The 8,196-nt window shown below is 40.3% G+C and overlaps 1 pseudogene; it reads right to left on the bottom strand.

Annotated features, from left to right (window-relative positions):
- Positions 1 to 6,242: 6,242 nt before the first annotated feature.
- On the bottom strand, positions 6,243 to 7,680 carry Tuba1b-ps6 (tubulin, alpha 1B, pseudogene 6; annotated as a pseudogene).
- Between the last annotated feature and the right edge of the window lie 516 nt (positions 7,681 to 8,196).

Below are 8,196 nucleotides of genomic sequence, written 5' to 3'. Positions count from 1 at the left end.
ACTGACACAGGTGTTGCCCCAGTAGATGAGACGGCTGCCTTCTGCTAGCCATCTAAATCTGCCTGCTTTCCTTCTAAGAGCTGTTAACACTTTGCCTGTTTCCTGCCAGACCAGAAACCCACAGAACCTATTTGTCCCAGTTTTCCAAAGGAGCACTGTTGTTGTAAAAATATAAAAAATAAAAAAAGTATGGCTGTCTTTTATTCCACTAAGTTCAGCATCGCGGTGCCCCAAGATATCTGCTGGATATCTTAAGTCTCAGTCAGCAAAACCTCTCACCCACTTTGCTCCACCCCATATCACACTGCTGAAGGCCTCTCTCTGAGCCTGGCAGCAATCTCTCTACCTATCTAGTTCCCAAGGCAGGTTTCCATGCCAGAAACACACGTCCCAACTCCGTGGTGGCCCAGACCAGCTGCCCCACACTCCACTACACTTAAATGTACACATGAAAGAACACACAATACAATAATCTTTGGCCCAATTGATAAGATATAATTGCCCACCTAAACATACAAAGCCCAATACACATCCATCCCTTAAAAATATTCATAACAACCTGTAAAGGTACAGCATGGAATCTTAACGTCACCTGCCATATTTTCCTGCCACCACTTCTCTCCCTCTCCCTCCTGTCTCTTCCTCCTTCCCGTTCTAGTCTCCTCCTCTTCCTTCAAACTTTTCTCCCACCCATCCTTCCTTCTCCTCCAATGACAGGTCTCCTTCTATCCTGTACCTGCCCTCACCTGTATTTTACAAATTAAATAGGGAGAAAGTTCTGGTGAAGTCACATGAGTACTTGACTAGGCAGCTATCCTTGGGGCAGCAGAATTAGCATCGAAATACAGATAACTCCAGGGAAAACCACAACAGAGCACATCTACTTTGAGTTTGGGTATATACTCAGAAATGGACTTAGATAACATAATTCTGCTGTAATGCTTTGAATCGCTCCCATGCTCTTTCCTACAGTAGAATCATCATTATACATTCTTACCTAGTTTCTTTCTTGGGAGATGAAAACAAGAGGATCAGAAATTCTTAGCTATCTCAGTTATATAGATGTTGGCTCAAACAAACAAACAAACAAAAAAACCAAAAACAAAAAAAAATCTAAGGGCTGAGGATATAGCTAAGTGGTAGAGCACTTGCCTAGGGTACACAAGACTCTGCATTTAATCCTAAGGCTCTCATGACACCTCAAACCCCAGTAGTCATCCATTTGGGTGTAAAGAGGTATATCCTTGTGGTTTGGTATGACTGGTAACTGAGGGCATGCTTTTAATGTGCTTATTGGTCATCCATACATCAAGCCTGCTCTTAATTACTTTTGTTATTAATAATAAAATTAGTTTTTTAAACAGCCTATATCTTTATCTCTTGTTGACTATATTATTTCAAGTAGTTTCTCCCATTGTATATGTTGTCTTTTCACTACTGTGTCATTTGATGCAGTTTCAACTTAAAGATTTGGTTTTTTACGTGTATGAGCATTTGGCTATCATCTCTTCAGCTCCAGTTTTTAAATTTTTTTCCACAAGATTTTAATTAAGACTTTCGGCTAGCAGAGGAAATCATGGGTTTTATTGTAGAATACACACACACACACACACACACACACACACACAAATTTGTTCATGTAATCCCCCCAACTCCTCCTCCTTTGCTCCAGTTGATATTTGTCATAGTTCCACTTCTGTTTTCTGCTTTTACAGTATCAAATCTGAATATTGTCTAGTTTATCTACTTTCTATAGCTGAGCTTTTTCATATCTAAGAAATCATTGCCAAATCAAAATATTCACCTCTATTTTCTTTCTAGAGTTTCAAAAAGTTGGTCCCATGTTTAAGTCCATTTTAAAATCTATGTTAAATTAATATTTCTATCTGGTGTAGGCTAAGGGTCCACCTTGTTTTGCATGTGATACCTCAGTTTCACCAGCATTATTCATTTAAAAGAATGTCCCACTGATTTCTTATGAAGAGACCACTTTAAAGACAGATGTCCCTTGATTTCACTACATCTTAAGCTATTAAGTAAGTAGGTCACCAGTTGTAAGTAAATGCCTAAATACAAAACTGTTAGCTAAGGTAAGAGGGGGGAAAGGTACTGAGAAAAAAAGATAGGAGACCCCAACCACACTTGTTTCAGCTTATCCTAGAGATGGGGTGGGCACAGGTGGCTTTCTCTGCATTTGTGTCACATTATGAGTTAAAATGTGCACATTAGTTAACTCATTGCATATTCATTTTAGCTAAAAATATTTCTTATAACTATTATGTGAAAGTAAGGTAGCATTTTATATCTGGATATGACTATAGCAATGAGACTGATTAAAAGTCACTCAAAGGCAGTTGTACTTATTTTGGTAATTGGTTTGTTTGAGATAGAGGCTGGCTACATAGCTAGCTCACCTCTGTTGGCTTGAATTCAGAATCCTCTTGCTGATTGCTGTGATTACAGATGGGACTTACTGTACTTGGCTTACTCTTCCTATTTCTCCTTCTCACCTCACCACTATTACTACTACTAGGTAGCTGAAATCAGCCATAATCATTCAGCCTGTCTTCTGGGTGTTGAAATTACAGGTGTGCACCATCAAGCTTCAGTTTCATTTATTAATAGTCCACATATTTAGAAGTTACAAATAACATATTAATTAGTAAGTTTATTTGGGAGAATCTTGCCAGTGTGTGATGAATCTTGCCAGTTTATGATTAAATAGTATTAGGAACTCTGTTTTACAAAATAGGTGAAATAACACTTTTGCCCAAAACTGATTGCACCTAACAAAGATTGTCTCTTTGATAAATATTAAAATTAAGAATCAAATATGGTGACTAACACCAGTACTCAGGTTGAGTCAGAAAGATCTATTCTGGGGAAATCACCATCCCTGACCTCAAGCAGTATTACAAAGAAATAGTAATAAAAATTGTATGGTATTGGTATAAAGACAAGAAGGTAGATCAGTGGAATAGAATTGAAGAACCAGAAATGAACCAACACACCTATGGTTACTTGATCTTTGACAAAGGAGCTAAAACCATCCAGTGGAAAAAGATCGTATTTTCAACAAATGGTGCTGTTCAACTGGAGGTCAGCATGTAGAAGAATGCAAATTGAACCATTCTTTTTTTTTTTTTTTTTTCGGAGCTGGGGACCGAACCCAGGGCCTTGCACTTGCTAGGCAAGCGCTCTACCACTGAGCTAAATCCCCAACCCCAAATTGAACCATTCTTATCACCCTGTACAAAGCCCAAGTCCAAGTGGATCAAGGACCCCCAAATCAAACCAGATACACTCAAACTAAAAGAAGAAAAAGTGGGGAAGAACCTCAAACACATGGGCACTGGAAAATTTTCCTGAACAAAACAACAATAGCTTATGCTCTAAGATCAAGAATTGACAAATGGGACCTCATAAAACTGCTAAGCTTTTGTAAGGCAAAGGAAACGGTCATTAGGACAAAATGGCAACCAACAGATTAGGAAAAGATCCTTCCCAATCCTACATCCAATAGAGGACTAATATCCAAAATATACGAAGAACTCACGAAGGTAGATCGCAGAGAGTCAAATAACCCTATTAAAAATGGGGTACAGAGCTAAACAAAGAATTTTCAGCTGAGGAATATCCAATGGCTGAGAAGTACCTAAAGAAATGTTCAACACCCTTAGTCATCAGGGAAATGTAAATCAAAGCAACCCTTAGATTCAACATCACAACAGTCAGAATGACAGCAGATGCTGGCAAGAATGTGGAGAAAGAGGAACACTCTCCATTGTTGATGGCATTGCAAGCTAGCACAACCACTCTGGAAATCAGTCTGGAGGTTCCTCAGAAAATTGAACATAATACTACCTGAGGACCCAGCTATTCCACTCCTGGGCATATACCCAAAAGATGCTGCAACATACAACAAAGAGACATGCTCCACTATGTTCCTAACAGCCTTATTTCTAACAGCCAGAAGCTGGAAAGAATCCAGATGCTCTTCGACAGAGGAATGGATACAGAAAATGTGGTACATCTACACAATGGTGTACTACTCAGCTATCAAAAACAATGACTTCATGAAATTCATAGGCAAATGGATGGAACTAGAAATATCATCCTGAGTGGGGTAACCCAATCACACACAAAAAAATATACATGGTATGCATTTACTGATAAGTGGATATTAGCCCAAATGCTCAAATTACCCATGATACAATCCACAGAGGACATGAAGCTCAAGAAGAAGGATGGCCAAAGTGTGGATGTTTCAGTCTTTCTTAAAAAGGGGAACAAAAATATTCAAAGGAGGAGATATGGAGACAAAGTTTGGAGCAGAGACGGAAGAAACGGCCATTCAGAGCCTGCCCCACCTGGGGATCCTGTCCATACATACATACATATATATGTATGTATGTATATGTATATATATATGTATGTATGTGTATATATATATATATATATATATATATATATCCACCAAAACTAGATAATATATATGAAGCCAAGAAGTACATGACGACAGGAGCCTATCTGATATAGCTGTCTCCTGAGAGGCACAGCCAGAGCATGACAAATACAGATGCGAATGCTGGCAGCAAACCACTGAATTAAGAATGGGGTCCCCACTGGAGGAATTATTAAAAGGGTTGAAGGAGCTGAAGGGACTTGCAACCTCATAAGAACAATACCTACCAATCAGAGCTCCCAGGGACTAAACCACCACCCAAAGAGTACACATGGACAGATACATGGCTCCAGCGGCATATGTAGCAGAGGATGGCCTTGTTGGGCACCAATGGGAGAAGCCCTTGGTCGTGCCAAGGCTGGACCCTCCCAGTTTAGGGGAATTTCGGGAGGGGGTGAGGTGGGAATTGGAGGTGTTTGGGGAGGGGAACACCCTTATAGAAAAAGGGGAGGAAGATGGGGTAGGGGGCTTATGGCCAGGAAACTGGGAAAGGGAATAACATTTGAAGTGTAAATAAAAATATCCAAGAAAAAAAAAAAGGAAGGAAGAAAGGAAAGAAGGAAGGAAGGAAGGAAGATAGCTGTGAGTTCTAGGCCAACCTTGGCTCTAGAGACTCTGTCAGAAAACCAAAAATTAAGCAGAAATAAATAAAACTTACCAATAACCATGGGAAGCAGTCAAAGTGCAGTTTTATCAATGGGGTGTGAGAAGTCTCTTAATATACATATTAAAATCAGAATGGGCTATGACTTCTTGTGCCCAATAAGAAGGACAGATGCTTAAGTAATGCTGTTACATACTGATGATGTAACCATGCTCTGGTAAGACTTCCTAGAGTGGGGTAGTAAGTCAAGAAGCCTACAATAACATTTCAAATCCATGCTGCTCACTATTTCCCATCTATTTACCTTACCTGGCTAGTTGTTACTGCATGTTGAATGAGACTGGACAGTGTTATTTTTGATAGTCACTGATTTGGCTGGTTTCTAATCTTTGTACCTGAATATTTACCTACAGTTTTAGCTTGCAGAACCTTTCCATGGTTGAAGCATTTCTGGCCCCTTTCATAGAGTCACATGAAAATGAGAAATAAGAATTGTGGAATCAAAGACTTATTTTTTAGCTGATCAGTTTAAATCCCTCTAATCCATTCCAAAGTGTTTTTATTTTCAAACTTTTGAGAAGACTCTTTATTCAGAACCTAAATCTGAAACTTAAAAAGAAACAAGACTGCTAAAGGTGGGTTTAAAGAATGGAGCCCTCCTTGCTTTGCCATTTTTATCTCCAGTTCTCTTTACTATGGTCACATCTCTACCTCATATCCATATATTGTCCAACCCAGGAATTTTCTGAGCACTAGTCAGTCACACTTTTTTGTGAATAGGTGAAGAATTGTTAGACTCATGGCTCTTGAACATATCTTGTATCATAATTAAGGTGGCATCCCTTTAAACTGGAATTTGAATTAGACCTTTCATTATTACTAAATCCCATTATGTTTCTATACAAAGATTGAATGCTTGCTTTTAGTAACATGTTTTCTACCATTTTCATAGGGCTTCTAAGTCTGTTTTAATTGGATTTTCATTTTGTACTGGCAGAGTAGAGAACTATAAAAAAATAACTAAAGTTCTTTGAGCTCATACCCCAAATGCTGGGAATGGGGTGTTTTATTTAGGACTTCATCTCTTATCCATTTTTTTTCCTTTCTTTTCTTACCACTGTTACTTTGAGACATCAGGGAAAACTTAGAGGTACACACATGGAGAAGACATGATCACACAATGGAAATGGCACAGAAGCCTCCATGCCTGCACCTAACACTGGAGCTGAAGTTCTGAATTAGACAAGACACAGGGGCTGAGGAAGAGACTAGTATTTCCCTTCCTTCTTCCTCACCCTCACCAGAATCCATGTCAACCTCCTCATAAACCTTCTCTAGGGCAGCCATGTCCTCACAAGCCTCAGAAAACTTCCTTTCCTCCATGCCCTCAACCACACACCAGTGCACAAAGTCAGGCTTGGCATACATCAGATCAAACTTGTGATCTTGGCGATCCCAGGCCTCAGCAATGGCTGTGGTATTGCACAGCATGCACACAGCTCTCTGGACCTTGTACGGATCACCACCAGGTACCACAGGTGGAGGCTTGCAATTAATGCCAACCTTGAAGCCAGTAGGACTCCAGTCCACAAACTAGATGCTGTGCTTGGTCTTGATGGTGGCAATAGCAGCACTGACATCTTTGGGAACCACATCACCATGGTACAGCAGGCAGAAAGCCATGTATTTACTATGGTGAGAGTCACATTTTACCATCTGGTTGGCTGGCTCAAAGCAGGCATTGGTGATCTATACTACAGAAAGCTGTTCATGGTAGGCTTTCTCAGCAGAGACCACAGGGGCATAGGTGGCCAGAGGGAAGTGGAAGTGAGGGTAGGGCACCATGTTGGTCTGGAATCCTGTCAAATCAACATTCTGGGCCACACCAAATCTGAAGAAAGCAGTGATGGAAGACACATTCTGGCTAGTAAGGCAGTTAAGGTTAGTGTAGGTTGGGTGCTCAATGTTGAGGCTTCTATGACAGATATCATAGATGGCCTCAGTGTTTACCATGAAGGCACAATCAGAGTGCTAAAGGGGGCTGGAGTGGTAAAGATAGAATTGTAGGGTTCAACCACAGCAATGGATAAATGGGGGCTGGATAAATGGAGAACTCCAGCTTGGACTTCTTTCTGTGATCAACAGAGCCACTCTATAGCAGAGATGTGAACCCAGAGTCAGTTCCCTCACCAAAACTGTAGAAACATAAGACGCACTGAATACACCTACCCTGGTCAACTAGTTTGTGAATTCTGTCCAAGGCAAGGTCAGTGATCTCCTTGCCAATGGTGTAGTGGCCATGGGCATAGTTATTGGCATCATTTTCTTTGCCTGTAATGAGCTACAAAGGCCGGAAGACCTGGAGGTAGGGAGTAGTGCAAACTTCATCAATAACTCTGGATTCCAGGTCTACAAACACTGCCTGGGATGCATGCTTGCCAGCTTCTGTTTCAATGAAGGTGTTGAATGAGTTATCTCCTCCCCCAGTGATCTTGTCACTCAGAATCTGGCCATTGGGCTGGATGCCATGTTCCAGGCAGTAGGGTTTCCAGCAGACATTGACAATCTGGATACTAACCTGGCCAACATGGATGGAGATGCACTTACACATGATACTATGAGTTAGAAGGCAAGGGTGACAGAAGCAGACAATGAGTCCTGGTTACCATTCCTGACAACTGAGAGTTGAGGTAAGCAACACAATGAGGCCCCTTATCTATTTTCGAATGTAAGTTTTTGACATTATCATTAATAGCTTCTCTGTTAATGTGGTGGAATAAAGGGAAGTTATAGGCTATTTTATTTGGTGTATTGAGTTTTAGAAATTCTTCTCACTTTACCCGAGATCAGCAAGCACCATGGAATTAGCCTGAAAAACCCAATCACCTCAAAAAAGGGTGATTTTTAAATATCAAGTCTAGCTTGATAATTGAGGATTTGCCAAATGCAGAACCATTGCTTCTTAATGAAGTGGCACAGGAAAGAGGACACATTGAACACAGGAAGAGCTTTTTAAAAAAAATTTTAAGGACTATTTTGTCAGGTCATTTGTATCCTGATCCATTGCCCTCCTCTCTTTTGAGAATATCTTATTTAAATAATCAGACCAGTCTCTTGGAATGAAGAA

This window comes from Rattus norvegicus, chromosome 1 (assembly GCF_021556685.1).
Source record: "Rattus norvegicus strain SHRSP/BbbUtx chromosome 1, alternate assembly SHRSP_T2T, whole genome shotgun sequence".
Classification (NCBI taxonomy): Eukaryota; Metazoa; Chordata; class Mammalia; order Rodentia; family Muridae; genus Rattus; species Rattus norvegicus.
The sequence above is the reverse complement of the archived record's forward strand: the minus strand, read 5'-3'. Positions and strand labels throughout refer to the sequence as shown.